Below are 16,579 nucleotides of genomic sequence, written 5' to 3'. Positions count from 1 at the left end.
GGTATTTTAGACAAGCAGGGAAGGTGGAGTCTATGTGACAATAAGCATGCCTCTCCTCCGTGCACCAAGGAAGTACTATTAAGTGCCTTAATATATACGAATTTACAGACACCAAGTAGGTGGTTTAGGTGTGCTTGATGCATGTATGTTTAATCCATAAATTCCATCAGAATTATGGAATAGATGTGGATTGTGGTACTATAATCGGTTCTTACCAAAGCCATGAACATTTGGGAACATAAGTAGCAGAAATGATGTTGACCCTAAGAGGAAGTTGGGGTAACTAAAGCCTTCTGGACTTTCTAACTTTCCCATGTTTAATCATACTAGCTGGCATCCAGATTAAAACATTAGGGCTACCAAGCAGGTATTTGAAAAGAGTAACCCTTCCCCGCTCACTACCCTATTCCTTTTCCAATAAAGTGGTCCCGTACCTCTCACTGGTTGTAGCACGCCCAGTTCCTCAACAGAACGGGAAGGAACTCTATGATGAAGCATGCCACCAAGGGGTACCCCTGGTGGGTGAGAGTTCTTTAAAGAAAAATTGTTCTCTTCTCCTTAGGTCGACGGGAGGGTTCTTATATTGATATAGTTGGGCTCTATAGTTTGTCTAAAGATCTGTGTCAGAGGAGGGTTAGCCCATGCTCTACAGCACCACTTCACTCCACTTAATTTGGTTATCGATTAATAGCAGTTTGGCTCATTATAAAGAAGTTTAGAGGGTTAATATACCTGCTGCAAATATTGTGTACCATGCAGATCACAAAATTGTATCTTATGTGGAAAACTCAGTGGTTACTGCTTTTGTCACAGAGATCGTTTTGTTACTTGCATTTCATCAGTTGCAATCCCAATATAGCCCAATGACCTGTGGAAACTGCATGATATAGAATAAAATATTATGTTTTTTTCCCTGGTCTTTCATTATACAAATGTTGCTAAAAAGGGTTAGTTTGGGTAGATATACATTCTAATTACTGGTGCAGCGCAAAGATTGCCCACCCTTTATTATCACAATTGTCACAGACTCTTAAGAAACACAAGGTATGAAAGTGCACTTAGAACATGATTTATGTATGGTTTAACAAATTAATGTAAGTGTTGCACTTGACATTTATTAAAGAGTGCCTTCACTCTAGGCTTCAAAAACTTACTTATACATATTGCCTTAACTAAAAAGTGATTAATATATAATCATCTTTATTTAGTAGGAAGTATGCTCACAATAGAGATAAAATGTGACTTTTAACAAATTGAAACTATGATTAAACACTTTCTCATATATGTAGAATGTAATCCTACTATAAACGATAGTGGATTTATGTACTGAATGCATTACTATTCCATATATTTGATTTAAGTGTAGTTCTCAGTCATACTTATTGAATATTATTATGATGACTTATTGAACATTACATTTGGTAGAATACTGAATGCACTAGAAACTTATATTCATTTGAGTTTAAATGTGCACACGCATATTAAAAGAGCTCCATATAAATTAGTGTTTAAACTTGTCCGAAGTGGCCCTGTATTTCACCATGCTGCATAATGCTGATTTCATTTTTCTGCTGACTCAACATTTTATGTAGGTATTCACATGAATAGTTAGTTTACACACAGCAAAACTATATGTGGGGAAAAATGAGATATTAGGCGTTCATTCACTATTACAGGACTGGGAGAACCTGAGTATGCTCTTGCTTGACAAATTTCCAGTAGGCCCAGCAGGAAAATCCTTTTATGGATCAAGAAAGCCACCATAGTTCAACACAAAACTGAGAGACCAGAAGAGAAATATTGCAAAGGAAGCAAGAGTAATGGCCTTAGAGGGCAGATTGAGAAATGAGATAGATTCTAGTAAGATCACAAAAATGAGAAAGATATAAAAAGAAAGGTGTAGAGAGGCAAAGGGGCTTATACTGAAAATCTCTGGGAGAAATTATTATGGGCAAGCAATTTACCAAACAGCAGGGAATTTTGGGGACTAATAAATAAACTATCAAAGGAAACTGAGACTCTTCAAAACACCGGAATAAGTGAGCCAGTTTGGACCCAACATTTCGGTAATTTGTATAACAACATCCAAACAAGTACTCATAGATGTGTAGCACCGAATCGTGATGAAACGGTGGATGTAAATCAGATATCAACATCAATTGGAGGTCCCATTTTGAAAAAAGGGCTTACTGTTATACAAGAACAAATAACTTTTATAACAACGAAAAACTTAAGGGGGTTGATAAAAAAGTTGAAGCCCTCTGGTGCAGCAGGGCCAAATGGCCTTCCAAATTACCTCTTTAAGCAAGACCCGGATTTTTGGGCGAACTATCTTGCTCCCCTTTTTAACAAGCTGCATTCAGAGAACCCAATACCAGCTTGCTGGAGAGAAAGCTTACTCCATTCAATTTATAAAAATTGAACCAGGGAATTATAGGCTCATTGCCTTAATAGATGTTGAGGCAAAAATGTTCTCATCCTGCATTTTATAACCTGTACAGGAGTGGATGGAGGAAAAAAGAATAATCCCAAGATGTCAAACTGGTTTCAGGAAGGGAATGGGCACCATCACTAATCTGGAAACAATGGCTATCTTAATCAAAAAAGCTATAATGAAAAAAAACAGTCTACTGGCATGTTACATCGATCTGAAATCTGCTTTTGATAGAGTACCATGAGACCGACTTTGGCTTAAATTAAAAGAATGGGGACTACGGCAGGAATTGTTAAACACGATAATGGCACTATACAGCGAAACATGGGCTAGGGTGAAGCTAGGAGATGGCAGCAGACTATCAGTTAAGATACAAATAACCAATGGCTTAAAACACGGCTGTGTGCTATCACCATGTCTATTTAACCTATATTTAGCAGATTTAAATAACTATCTAACGACAAACGGCCACCCACCAAACATAGCAAATGAGCCAATTCAGTATCTGCAGTATGCGGATGACATCGTGGTTGTGAGTCAAGCCCCAATAGGACTGCAAAGAAGCATAAACAAACTGATTGAATACTTGGATCTTTTAGGCTTTGAAATAAATAAGAAAAAAACCAAGGTGGTTCGACTAGCAGGCCCAAAAGCCGGAACAAAATATAAATGGTATGCTAAGGAGACGCAAATCGAAGAAACAAGATCGTATAAATACCTAGGCATTAAATTGTGCCAAAGAATGTTTTTTATGGAGCAAAAAATGGATATAAAAGCGAAAGCCCAATCATTGATTTTCACCTATAAACAGCTCTACAAGAAATTGCAATGCCCCTCACATGGACATCTCTTGAAAATAATGGCAGCTCAACTGCTTCCGACCATGTCCTACGGCCTGGAAATCTGGCACGGCCAAGAAATTACTATTTTTAACGAACTGCAGACAAAAACATTCAAAGCAGTTTTTAATCTCCCAAAGGGAGCATCACCAGCACAAGTGTGCCTGGAATTTGGCCTCCAGAATCAGGAATACCAAAGAAAAGCAACATTTGTAAAATTGTTCTGGAAACTTAGAGCATCTGAACCTGGGTCGCTGAACTATTTATGTTGGATGGAAATACAAACTCAATATATTAAAAGAAAAACAAATACATGGGGGGATTCCCTGCGAACTGCTCTAGCGGTACTAGATACGGAAGAAGTCTGGAATCAAAAGATGGAGAGAACTACATTTAACACAGCATGTAACGCCAAGGCTAAAAAACTGTAATTTGTGGAAGACAAAAGAAGACTGTCCAAACGACGCCATGCATGGACTGTAATAAATTCGTACACCACATTAAAACCGCACCTTATTTAGTGACGAATTTCGGCTACTTTTAAAAAAGAAGTTTACTGCATACAGACTGGGTGACTATAATACAAAGGATTTAGTCCCTACCTGGAAAAGAAAAGATCTAACAGAAAATTGCCGGCTGTGTGGATACTGTAAGGAATCAATATGTCATTTGATGTGCGTTTGTGATTTAAAAATAGAATGAAACAAGTCGTTACTGGCACATTTTAAGGTCTTTCAAACTCGTACTTGCGGGCAGCCGGTTATAAGCTGGATGAGAGGCACTTCCAATATTTTAATTTGTCGTGGAGTAAAATTTATGACCCAAGCGGACACCCTCTTATTGAAAGTAGATAATGTATAAATGCATGGGGGGACCCGCTTAGGGATTTTTAGATTTGGTAATGTTTTAAAAGTTTTACTGAAATACGATGTTTTCTATTGGGTGATATTTATATTTTTTACTTCATGCTTTATGGTTATGATAAACCAAATAAATTTGTTTTTAGACTGACTGACTGACTGACTGACTGACTGACTGAATAGATAGTTTAGAACATATACATTACTGTACTAGAGATAGGGGGAACCAGAGCCTGAGAAAAAGACCTTGATGAAGGTATATGGAGTTTCTCTAATTTGCTTAGATTCCTTCCTCTAAACCACCCTCTGAATTCTTAGCCTTCTAATGCATAGGAGAGTAAGTCTTAGATTGTTTTCTGAGCGCCAGATCTTAATGTTATTGTTTTGCATTACAGCCTAAACTGCTTGTTTGTTTCATACTAATTAATCCCAGTTGTCATTCTGTATCTTTACAGCATGGTACTAAGAGTTATTTTTTTGAATTTTATTATACGTTTGTAATAAACCTTTTGAACTTGGCTTCCGATTCCTGGTCCTCAACGTGTAGCCAAATGGGTTGCACTTTTAATTGAATTTGGATTGAGTGTTAATGCCCACTCCCATCAACTCCCAGACAGCTAAAAAGGTCCATCAGAGGACCAATGGTAAGCAAGTGGGCCCAGGAAACGCTGAATCAATAGTAAAGTTATCCCCAAACCTCTGTAGTACATTTTAAATCCTGAGTGTGTGCTTCTCCAGGTCAAACACTCTTAAATTATACTGCCTACTAGTATGAATGAAACGCAAGTCCCAAACTTTGTAATTCTCATTGTCTTATGTAACATTTCCTATAGTAGACAGATTTACTCACACATGATTCATTGTTGTCGTATAATGTGTGTGGGTGTGGTTAAGTTCTCTGATACCCTACACTGGTATTAGTAGCACTATAAAACAAATGAGATGCATGTGAGAGAGGGGTTAGGAAGAGATGAGGGGCACTGTTCGAGAGTGGTAGTGAGCGAATCCATGGAGAAGGCAGTCATTGAAGGGGGAAAAAAACATTGCTGCACTGGGCGCCAGTAGCACTAAAACCGGCCCTGTCAGGGGGTATGTAACACAAATGTACTGGTTCCTTCCATCTCTAAGTTGGAAGATAGAATGATATAACTAAGTAAACTAAGTAGTTTAATTTTCTTGTTTCCTTCCTTACACAAGCCTGGAGTTTCCACTTCACAAGCACTGTACCGCCACAGCTGGGCCTCAAGTCTGTTAATTAAAGTCAATATATGCAATGAACACTCACAGTTTTTTGAGAGGAGTCAAAGGCATTTTTATTTACACAAATGCAAATTCAGTCATAATTACAAATATTGAGTTGCTGGCCTGGGTTCTTGCAAAAACTCTTCAACAAATATTGCTTCCTTACCACCAGGTGGGGGAACTTAATATCACAATGGAACTGAATTAAAAGGCAGTTGTACTCTATGCAAGCAAGTGGTTTTCAGATGAAGAGTAGCCACTTTTAACCATAGAATTTTAGCATGTTTGTTGTATGGGATTTTCAATATAATTATTGATTTATTTGTGTATAACCATCAACTCACTAATAAATGATCAAGCATTGTTGACACTTTTTGGGGGAACCAAACACCAATATGCTATCCCAAAAACAAGGATTTGTGTTAGACTGCAAGAGCGAAATATACATGTAAATACAATAACCTATGAAAGACACTACGGGCCATATTTACAAGCCCCTAATGCCACCAGAGAGTCACTCTTTCTGATGATCCGGTGGCGTTGCACTCTACCCCATATTTACAAGGTGGTGTTAAGCTACTTAACATGGCTTAATTCTACCTTGAAAATATGCCCCTTATCGCAGCAGTGTGCTGCGGCAAAGGTGCATGCCATGGATGTTGCAGTGGGAATTCCACAACAACACCATTGCCTTTTGACGCTGCCCCATATTTACAAGACTGATGCAGCGCCCAAAAACTAAGGCCAGGTAAAACCTGGTCTTAGGATGGCAATACGAGGAGAAATTAATAATTTGTCCTCGTATTTTGATCTATCTATATGTGCTGCATTCTGCCTTTAAAGATTGTTTATGTGCAGGTAGGTGTCCCTTCCTGCACATAAACAGAAGGTGTCCCTTCCTGCAGATAAACAATCCCCCCTGCAGTGCAGGCACCCTTTGAACATGGTGCAAAGGTGCCTGTGCTGGTGTCTGTCCATCACCTGTTGTTTTTGCATTAGTCACCCCGAGTGTGACGGGTATGCTCAGACGTGAGTCCCATGCTCTCCATGCCACTGGAATCAAGCTATCCAGGCTGATGAGGGCTGAAAGCCCGAAACCGGTCCTTGGATGCTTGTTTCCAGTCCAGGGAGGACCTGGCTTGGCAGTTCGGGCTGGACTGTTCCCATGGGGCACAGGGTCAAGACTGATTTGCATATGGCTGGGTTCAAACTGGAATGGCATGGTGAGAAAAAAACGATGGATTTAGGCCCAGATCTCTGTACTGGGGTGAATGTAAGACATTGTTCTGCATTCTGTCCATCACCTGTTGTTTTTGCATGTGCTGGTGATAGGCAGCTTTTTAAGCACCAGCACTAGGGGAAAAGCACAGTTGTGCTGTGTTTTTGTAAATACGGCACATCACTGCGTTTTGAAAATTTCGGAGCACGTTGTTGCCACATTTGGCGTTACACTACGCTATGGCAGTTTCTTGTACATATCCCCTACATGTCATGTCAATCTCTGAAAAATGCAAAACCATGTACCTCTCTTGCAAAAGACTACTCATTCTTTATTGTTTGAACTGCAATCTTGCTCAGCCAGACAGTAGATGCCACTCAGGTAGATGACACTTTGTCAAATGTGAAGATAACAATCTCCATGCTGGGACGAAGAGTAGAAAACTACACTAAGATGCATGGTATTGAAGCAGAAGACTTCATATCCTCTCTGCGATCAGCTATCAGTGACACCTCCTGAAAGTCATGGGGTGTGCAGGAGGGACATAGAGGAATTGATGCTTCTAAGAAGGTCCCGTGAGGTCTCCTGACTTGAACAAGATTGCAGTAAAAATTCTGAGGGAGTTCCACTTATCCCACTACATAAGACAATGAAGTTGGCTGCTGGTACAACTGGCACCACAAGGTTCAAAGCTGCTAGCCATGTGGCTTCTGGAAAAGATTCCCCAACAAGGACTTTATAAAGTTCATGTAAGTCATTGATGTCAGGCTTAGGAAACTATTGTCACTAAGGCCAGAGGAACACAAAACTGGGCTCTAATATATGCAGGCAAAATGATGATGCCTTAATCACAGTCTCTGTTTGCTGATCGTGGCCATTGCTATCCAGCAAAAAGAAGAATTACAACAGATCACGAATAAGTGCTGCACGGTAAAAGTATGCTGCTACTTGACATACCACAATTCAGTGAAATCAAAACACTTCAGCAGTCCTTGAAAGGCTACAACCCGGAAATATGCAGCTTCCTATCATCAGCCCCTGTGTATCTGGAGCCAGATATTGATCACTTGAAAGAAAAACCTAAGATTCCACATTTTTAGGAAATGCTTGCCCGACTAGAACTATATGGGCAACACAGACACCACAAAAGCAACATTCTAAAAAAATTATGTAACCTTAATTGTTAAAATCTACCTTTAAAGACAGAAACAGGAATGTTCAAATACGTAAGATTTACAACTGCATTCATGGTTTGATGGTGGGATACTCTCGACATAAGCTGATCTGATCCAGCCAAACCCACAGGTTGTAGAAGTACTAGGAACCAGGTAGCAGACCCTGTTGTGTACAAAGGACAAGACTCCAGGAAAAGTACACAAGTTTATTGTACGGAGCAAAGCATACACACGTCCGTTGTCCAACTTTTGCATCTCTTCTCTCTTGCCTACCCATCTACATTAAAACGGTAGAACATTGAAATGTAGCCCTCTCATCAATATCCAGCAACATACATAGCACATCTCCCTCCTTTTTATTAAACAGAAAGGCAAACTATTTACGCAAGAAAAATGTAATCACAGTAAATAAATATTTATCAATCCTAAAAGATACTACTAAGAGTACATAAATCACAAGAATTAAAGTATAAGAGTGAATTACAATTGGTAAAACAGCACCTGAAAATGAAAAACCCTTAATACATAGTCACGTGAGTCTATTCCCTCACGTACATAGTGCTCTAACCATTTGGAAGTTCTGCGCACTCTAACACACTCTCTTGTATCTTCACAAGTGATTTCCTAATTTCCCATGCTAAGTGATGCATCCTGACAGGCCCTCTTCATGCTCCACACCAATATCTCCCACACCAACCTCTCTCTCCTCCCAGAAACATCTTCAGCTACACCCTCTCCTTCCATTGTAACACCACCCCCTTTGCTGGTGTCCTTCTCATCTCCACACAAATTCATACCTTAAAATTCCAGCCATTGGAAATCCTCCTCAAGGTTTCTGGTGGAAAAACTCTTCCACTGTTCTTTGGAGATAAGGACTACTCGCTTAAGATTCCAAACCATCCCACTCATGACTCTGACAGCATTTTTAAGAACTTCCACCACCTCGTCTGGTTCACAAAATTGACCCTCACCCTCCTTACCTTACCTGGTTTCTTCACTCGAACCCAGTACCCAATTCTGATACTGACTAGCCTGACCCCATGTTTCTTATCATAGGACGCCTTCATCTTAGAATAATATTCAGCCAATTTACACTGAACTGACTCCAACAACCCCTACTGAACACAGGTTTTACTTAACCATCTCAGATTAAACTTAAACCTGGGGTTGCATCCTCTCATGATCACAAAGGGGGCTAGCCCTGTCGTATCATTCTTTGTCACCCTACAGGCCCAAAAAGCTTTATGCGATTGCACCTCCAAATCCATACTATTGGCTACAGCAAACTGGATTACCCCTTTGACAACTTGGTTGAACCTCTCTACCGCTCTGTTTCTACTTGGATTATATAGGGAAGTCGTTTTATGTGCTACACCCACTCTCATAAAATAATCATTGCCTAGATTAGATAAAAACTGCACTCCATTATCACCAAGTACTGAATTAAGCAACCCTTCGGATACAACAACTGTGTCCATGAATTCCAATACAGTGGTTGTGTCAACCTTTTCTACCACACTTACCACTGGCCACTTGAAAAACAAATGCATGGAAACTATGACATATCTCTGACTTACACCAACAGGACCTAAAAAATCAATAACCAAATTATGCCATGGATATTTGGGAATGTAATCCTCACATATGTGTGGCCTTAAGGTTTGCCAAGTTTTAACTGCAGAAGAGCAAATTATACAATTCCTCACAAACCTTTCCACTTCTACATCCACTTCAGGGCACCAAAATAAATCTCTGACTACGCTTTTAGTTTGGACTATACTTAAATGGGCTTCATGAAACAACTGAGTCACAAATTCCATAAACTTCTGGGAGGCACAATTCTTTTACCCAGCAACATACATAACAGACCCGCATCTGGCTGTGTCTTCAAAACTATGATCTGGTGCCCTCTGGACCTTTAGTTCCACTTGGCCTGCAAATACCTAAGTTAATCATCATAATGTGTACAATTTTAAGATTGTTAATCATTAACAGCAGGTATATAATGATATAATGCTGTGTGTGTGTGTGTAGGGTTTGCATCCATTATTTCACAAACCATAATTCGAAGCTCGACTCGCCTATTCAATGTTGAAAAAAAGAAACAAACTTGTTGAATACTTATGGAATTTGAACTTATCTTCATTGTGTAATCCCTGTGGCATGGTCAAAGGGCGAAGACTGTTCTTTAAAGGCAAATGTATGACGAAGCAAGTGAACTTAATTTATGGAAATGTCTTTATTTATATTCACTCTTTGGAGTTTGGGCAAAACCAAAGTAGCATCAGTGCCTGTGAGCACAAAGGCAAAAAAGACACCGTTGATGCTCCACGCGACTCTGTTGAAAGGCAGAGAAAGAGCACTGATTCTACTCTAAAAACTCAGCCTACTTCAACATTAGCTCTGCAAAATTTGTTTCCCACGAGCACATAAACAGAGGGGTTTGTGATTTGAAACTCACCACCTTTGTTTCCTGTTGTTTTAAGACTCTTCATAACCTTGATTTAATTTTCTGATGGTGCCAGCGCAGCACATCTTAAAGGAAGCATGCACTCCACCCAACTGCAACAACAGGCTTAGAGATTCCCTGACTCACTTTCTCTAAGACTGAAGGCTCACAATTTGTTTTCAGTCCTGCCACTCCCTAATATAGCGGCCAAAAACAGCTGACAGAACTATCTCCCCCCTGAGTAAAGGGAAAAGAAAAAGCAGAAGAAATGCAAACGCACACCCAATTACCGAAAAGGGCACGAATAGAACTGCTGACTGTAACCTGATTACCTTTCTCGCTCATTAAAATTCACATACGATCATATATACTTTCTAATTTCATTAGATTATTGTGGTATGTCATCTCTTCTGCAGCAGTCAGGTCTGCCCAGCGGACGCCCCATGATTTTAGTCCTCAGATCCGCTTCTGAGAGTCACTCAGAGGGTGTATACATAGCACTATGGAAAGGCGAAAGTTACACTGGTTCGATCAGAGTGGCTTCTCTTCAATTTTTCAACTGTTTTAAAAATAATTAGTTAAATATTTCAGTTGGCCCCTATGTCAAATTAAACAAGTTTACAAAATAGAATTCAATCCAATTCCAATATAGAATTCTGTCCCATTCACTTACATGTTCTAAAACAGATTCCGAGTTCGTTTTGGAGTAAAGTTCACATCTCTTGAAAAAGATGTTATTTGAAGAAGATGTTATTAAATATTCGTCACTTCTTCCTCACGGTTTGTATGCATTCTCTCCTTTATAAAGAAGAAAAACAAAAAAAGAAGACTTGTAATAAATATAAGCAATTCCAAATATTTTTTTTCTTTTTTCCTTTCTTACACTTCAGCGTGCAGACTACAGCTCACTTGCAGAATTTCGCCATCCAGTAGATTGTATGTTTGGGTTGAATATGAAGGGAAACATCATTTACAACGATGTCTTTTCCACGCTTGACGTTTTTAACGATCCACTTACCCCGCAAACGTCTCTTCAACGAGGGAGCCTTCAACGACCGTCTTGACCACGAAAGTACGTTCAGCGTGGGTTGGGGGGAGACGTGGTATTCCGTCCAGTCATGCTGGGGGGGTCTGGGGGAGGGTTGGGAGGGGGGCTAGGGGGGCTGGGGGGGTCTCCCCCCCAAAAAATAACAAGAATTAAGGAGCGAGTTAGAAAAAAAAAACGCTCTGTGGTATTATTGAAGTAAAAGGAATGACCCTCCCCCAAAGACGTGCAGTGTACGTAAAAAAAACAGTCCTTTTTTTATTTTAGAAGACGTGTTTTGACGCTTGTTTCCATGGTAGATGGAAGTAAGGGGCTGCTGGAGAAAGACGTGCAGGTAAGACGTTTCTACCGTGGTACAATCCTTCGTTGTAAATTCCAGCGTGGTAAAGCCACTTGCGATGTAAAATTCGCGTGGTAATGCCATGCGTGGAACTTGTAATAGTTGAAAAATCATATATTCGAATATGAAGGCTAATTATCTCTCTGGTCTATTTCAAAGACTGGAACATTCTTCAGTTTCAATGACGTGGTCACATCTGACAATTCGATTCTCTTCCCTTGGTTTCATAGTCACAAGGATGCCTTAAAAAAACCTATTGAAACATTTTATGCCACTGCTCAAGCCCTAAAGCATATGTTTGATAATTTATTTCGTTCTCGTGTTGTCCAATAACCATTGGTTGAAAGACAGTACAAAATACAGGTGCTCCTGGTATAGATGCAGTGTAAGTGACAGTGATGAAAAAATAATATAGTGCACAGACAATTATATTTAATATGTTTTGTTCACTAGGACGATCAATACAGGTAATAGTTCGGTCTCATTTTACTTCCAACAATATATGAGTGACAATAATTATACAATGTTGACATTTCGACACCAATACATAACTTAAACTGGTTCTTCCTCAGGACAATAGACAGGTAACAACCTGACTTGAAATTATGGCACAAACTTAACTGCATTCAAGAACATTTCATCGATACGATCAAGGTATTAATTAAAATGCTGCAATCAATCGAAAGGCTCTCCTAAGTCAGTTTATGAAACTATCAAAGCACCGCTGAGGCCAATTAAGGATTCATGGGTGTCCCTGTGACTAAAAATGATTGAATATAAATGTCTGTGCTCTATTTGTTCACCACTGTCACTTCCACCGTATCTTCACCAGCAAATCGTACATTTTTAACTTTCCTTTAGCCAATAGTTATTGTTTACAATAGAGGTCGTAAACAGTCATTTATTTTTTGGTGCATTGTTTGTTATCAGGTATGTTGACTTCAACTCGTTGAGGCGCCTTCAATTACTGAAAGTACTTTAGAATGAATCCAAATGGGACACTGTACTTGCATACGGTAATCACACACGGCCGCTTCTCAGACTTTGAAGTAAGATTAGCTCCACAGTCGTATCGCACCGATCTAGCTGAGGCACACAAATGTCATGGGAATTGTATGCAGCCCAAGTGGTTAATGCACCTATGACTGACTTATACATAATTCATATAGGCCAATTTATGACTCAAAATGTTTGCTATAGATTATGAAACGGAAAACCCATTGAAGGGCAGTTTAGCTTTCTCTCACTGCCCAAGCTTAAAAATAATTCTGCCGCCCAAAAGGCAACGTAGTCATGGGATCCAAAAAATAAAAGTTTAATTTCCTAAAGTAGACAACTAATCCTTGTGCAATTCACAAGCTAAGCAATCTCTTCAAATTCAATTAATAGCCAATATACCAATGATTATAAAAGTAGATCACCCAACATTATTTAAGGTGCTGAGTGCCAGGGACTCTATGGAGTTTGAAGATATTGTTAAGAGACACTTAACCTTTGAGGGTCTCTGGTCTGCATGTTAAGGTGTGGCATGGGGCTTACTTACCTCTGCATGCAGGGCCTACACGATGTACTACACCAAATCTCCTCAATGTGCACATCTTCAGGTGCAGAAAACGTTAAAGAGGTTCCTATAATGTGGATAGAACCTTTGAGTCTTAGAGGGATACTCTACGCAAAATACTTGAGTAAAGGACTGTCATGAGACTTACAAATGGTGGTGGCCATCTCGAATGCCTAAAACTATAAGTTCCATAAGGTCCATAGCATCCTTGCTAGGTAATTGTTAGACCTGGCATCCTTGGTGTGGTTTTCCCTCTACCTCTTATATTTTTAATGCTATGCTGGATTTCATTTTTGCTGGTTTAGATGCTTTGGGCACTTCGCCACTGCTGATTAGTGTCAAAGTGAAATGCGCCCTGTAAAAATTGTTATGGTGATTGGCTATCCATGATTGGCATATTTGTCCTACCAGTAGGCTCCTAGTAAAGGGCACTAAGTGTGCCAGGGCTGTTAAGTCAAATGCTACTAGTGGGCCTGCAGCACTGATTGTGCCACCTGCATAAGTAGCCCTAAAAGAGATGTCTCAGGCCTGCCACCGCAGTGCCTGCGTGCAGTTGCTAACTGCCACCTTGACCTGACAAGTGCACCCACTTGCCAGGCCATACCTCTCCCTTTCTGTGCACATAGGACACCCCTATAGCAGGCCCAAGGTACCCCCTGGGCAGGGTGCAGTGTATGTGAAAGGTAGGACATTTACTGATGTGTGTACCACATCCTGATAGTGAAGTACTGCCAATTACGTTTTTCACTATTGAGAAGCCATCTTGCCCATATGACAGAATGGGGCATGCTGGGTAACATGTTTACCTGCATATCTTCCCACATGAGTCAGATAGGCCATTGGAGTCTGGTATCCCTGAACTCAGAATTTGATAACACATCTTTTAGTAAAGATGGGTTTTAAATTCTGTGTTTCAAAATAGTACTTTTAGAAAGTGGCTATTTTCTTGTTCAACCTTTCTGTGTGCCTCTGCCTGGTTGTGGATTGTCTGTCTGGTTTGAGAATGGCAGGGGCTGGAGTGGCTCCAGGAGTCTGGGTGAGTCAGCACTAAGCTGAATAGACCTATCTGCATTTGGAGAGGTGGGAGGAGTAGCACCAGGGCCTGAATAGGGCTGTGCCTGCCTTCCACAATGCTGGTTCCACCTCCTGCAGTGCATCGGAAGACCCTGGCCCACAGTTACAAAGAAAGAAGTTGTGCACTGGCAGAGTGCACCCAGAACTGGTTTGAACTGGGTCCAGGACCCCTAACACATGTAGAACAAAGACCTTTGGGGTATAAAGTAAGAACTGAAACCCCTGTAAAAAAAGACTGCTTTGGAACCAAGGAGGAACCTTTGCTGAGGAGAAAAGCTGAAGAGCTGAAGAAGAAGTACTGCACTTGCTGTGTGTCTGGGGTTGGCCCTGCAGTTGCTATTTCTGCCAAAGGAAGGACATGGGACTTTGCTGTGTGCTGTGTCCACCTGTTTGCCAAGGACTTTGCTGTGTGCTGTGTCCTGAAAAGAAAGTCTCCAAGGGCATGAGAAGAGCTGGCCTTCTGTTGTGGAATTACAGGGATAAAAAAGTTTCCGAGACTACTTGGTGATCAAGAGGAACCTCTGCCAAAGAAGAACAGCTGAAGAAGACTGAAAAGTACTGCCCTATTTGTGTGCTTTGGGGCTGGCCTGCAGTTTGCTGATTTAACTAAGGAGAGGACAAGGGACTTTGCTGTGTGCTGTGCCCCCCCTGCTTACTTAGGACTGTGCTGTGTGCTGTGTCCAGAAGTAAAGAGAATCCAAGGGCCTGATGAAATCTGGCCTCCTGTTATTGAAACCCAGGATTGCAAAGGTTTCCAAGGATCTTGAAGCTACACCTTTTGTACTGCCTCTAAAAATAACTGTGTGTCCCAGGACGCCGCTGGTGCCCTTCGTGAGACATGCAGTGCCTGCACGTCCTTTGTCCAGGATCGCTGTTTCCAAGCCTGCATTTCACCGCCACCGGCCCGTGAGCCCAAAAGTGCCTTGGGCTTCACCGCCGCCTGCCCGTGAACGGAGGGAAGCGATGTGTGCCTGTATTTTACCTCCACGGCCTGTGAGGCCGAAAGCGCTGTGTGTGTCACCGCCGACAGCCTGTGGCCTGAGGAAAGTGCTGAGTGCCTGCATTTCACCACCGCTGTCCCAGGAACCGCACCAGGATCAGGGCTTATCACTAAAAGGAACCATGCTTAATTACAGAAAGAGCGAGGCATGGCCGAGCAACCCGATCGCGTCCCAACGATCAGCTGCTGCCTGTGAAGAAAGGAGAGAGACCGCACCCCACTAGGTAACCGCTCAGATTAGGTCCAGGGAGCGTGTGGGTGTTACCGTCTGGGGCAGGGGTGCAGGTCTGCAAGAGTCCACTCTCGGCCTCCCGTCATTGTTGAGCGAGCCATGGAATATTAGTGGCCCATTCTCGCCCCTAGAGCAGCAGCAGTACCGGGGTCTGTGTGGAGACAATCAATTATATTCCTACAGTATTTGGGGCATATTTTTGGGGATCTCTGAAGACAAAGTCAGCCTCTCAACTGACCATGCAGCTTGGGGCCTAGTAATTTGCCTACAAGAGGTTGAGAAGGGAGAAGGCTCCCGTGCACTAGAGATAAGTGCCCGGTATTGAGGATAACACCATTTAAAGCCAGCAGCCTGATTTCTAAGTGACTTTCCACACATCTGGAACCGTGTTTTCATCCATACTGTACCTGCAAGCTTATTTCCCTTTTTCTAACCATAAACCTTATCAAAGACAATTCATGAAGAAGAGCTAATTGTGTATGTGAAATTTATGTTGTTTTGTTCTTGCATAAATTAGATAAAAATATATCTATTTTTATAATAACCTGTGTGGTCTCCATTTGTGGTGTTTCACTGTGTTACATTTGGGTGTTGGTGCAAATACTTTACACATTGCCTTGGGGATAAGCCGATCTGCTTGTGCCAAGCTACCAAGGGGGTGAGCAGGAGTTATCTACAGTGTGTTTCCCACTTATCCTGACCAGAAGTAAGGGTCCCTACTTGATCAAAGGTACCTACCTCTGCCAACTAGAGAATCCCAGTTCTAACAGAAATCATAATACATAGTTGCTACAGCTGGAACTCGCTGTTTAGATGTTTGAATACTCAAAATGTGCTATTCTGGGGAGTCAGCAAAAGACATCCTCGGAGTCAGAGAAGTATTTTCACCGGCATTGCATAAGGATATAGACTTGCACTTTTTTTTCCATCAAGAAGTTGTCCATTCGGATTAGGAACTTCATATGCAACTCATTTTTATTACAGAAGTTAGTGAAATCACTTTTATATAGGCCTATTGTTGCTCATAGAACAAGTACGGTATTGAGGTATTAATCTGAATAAGTTTGAATGATGTGTATGTAGGCAAACAACTAAATAGTAATGAATGA

The sequence above is a fragment of the Lissotriton vulgaris genome, chromosome 11, assembly GCF_964263255.1.
Source record: "Lissotriton vulgaris chromosome 11, aLisVul1.2, whole genome shotgun sequence".
Classification (NCBI taxonomy): Eukaryota; Metazoa; Chordata; class Amphibia; order Caudata; family Salamandridae; genus Lissotriton; species Lissotriton vulgaris.
Note: the sequence above shows the minus strand (reverse complement) of the source record.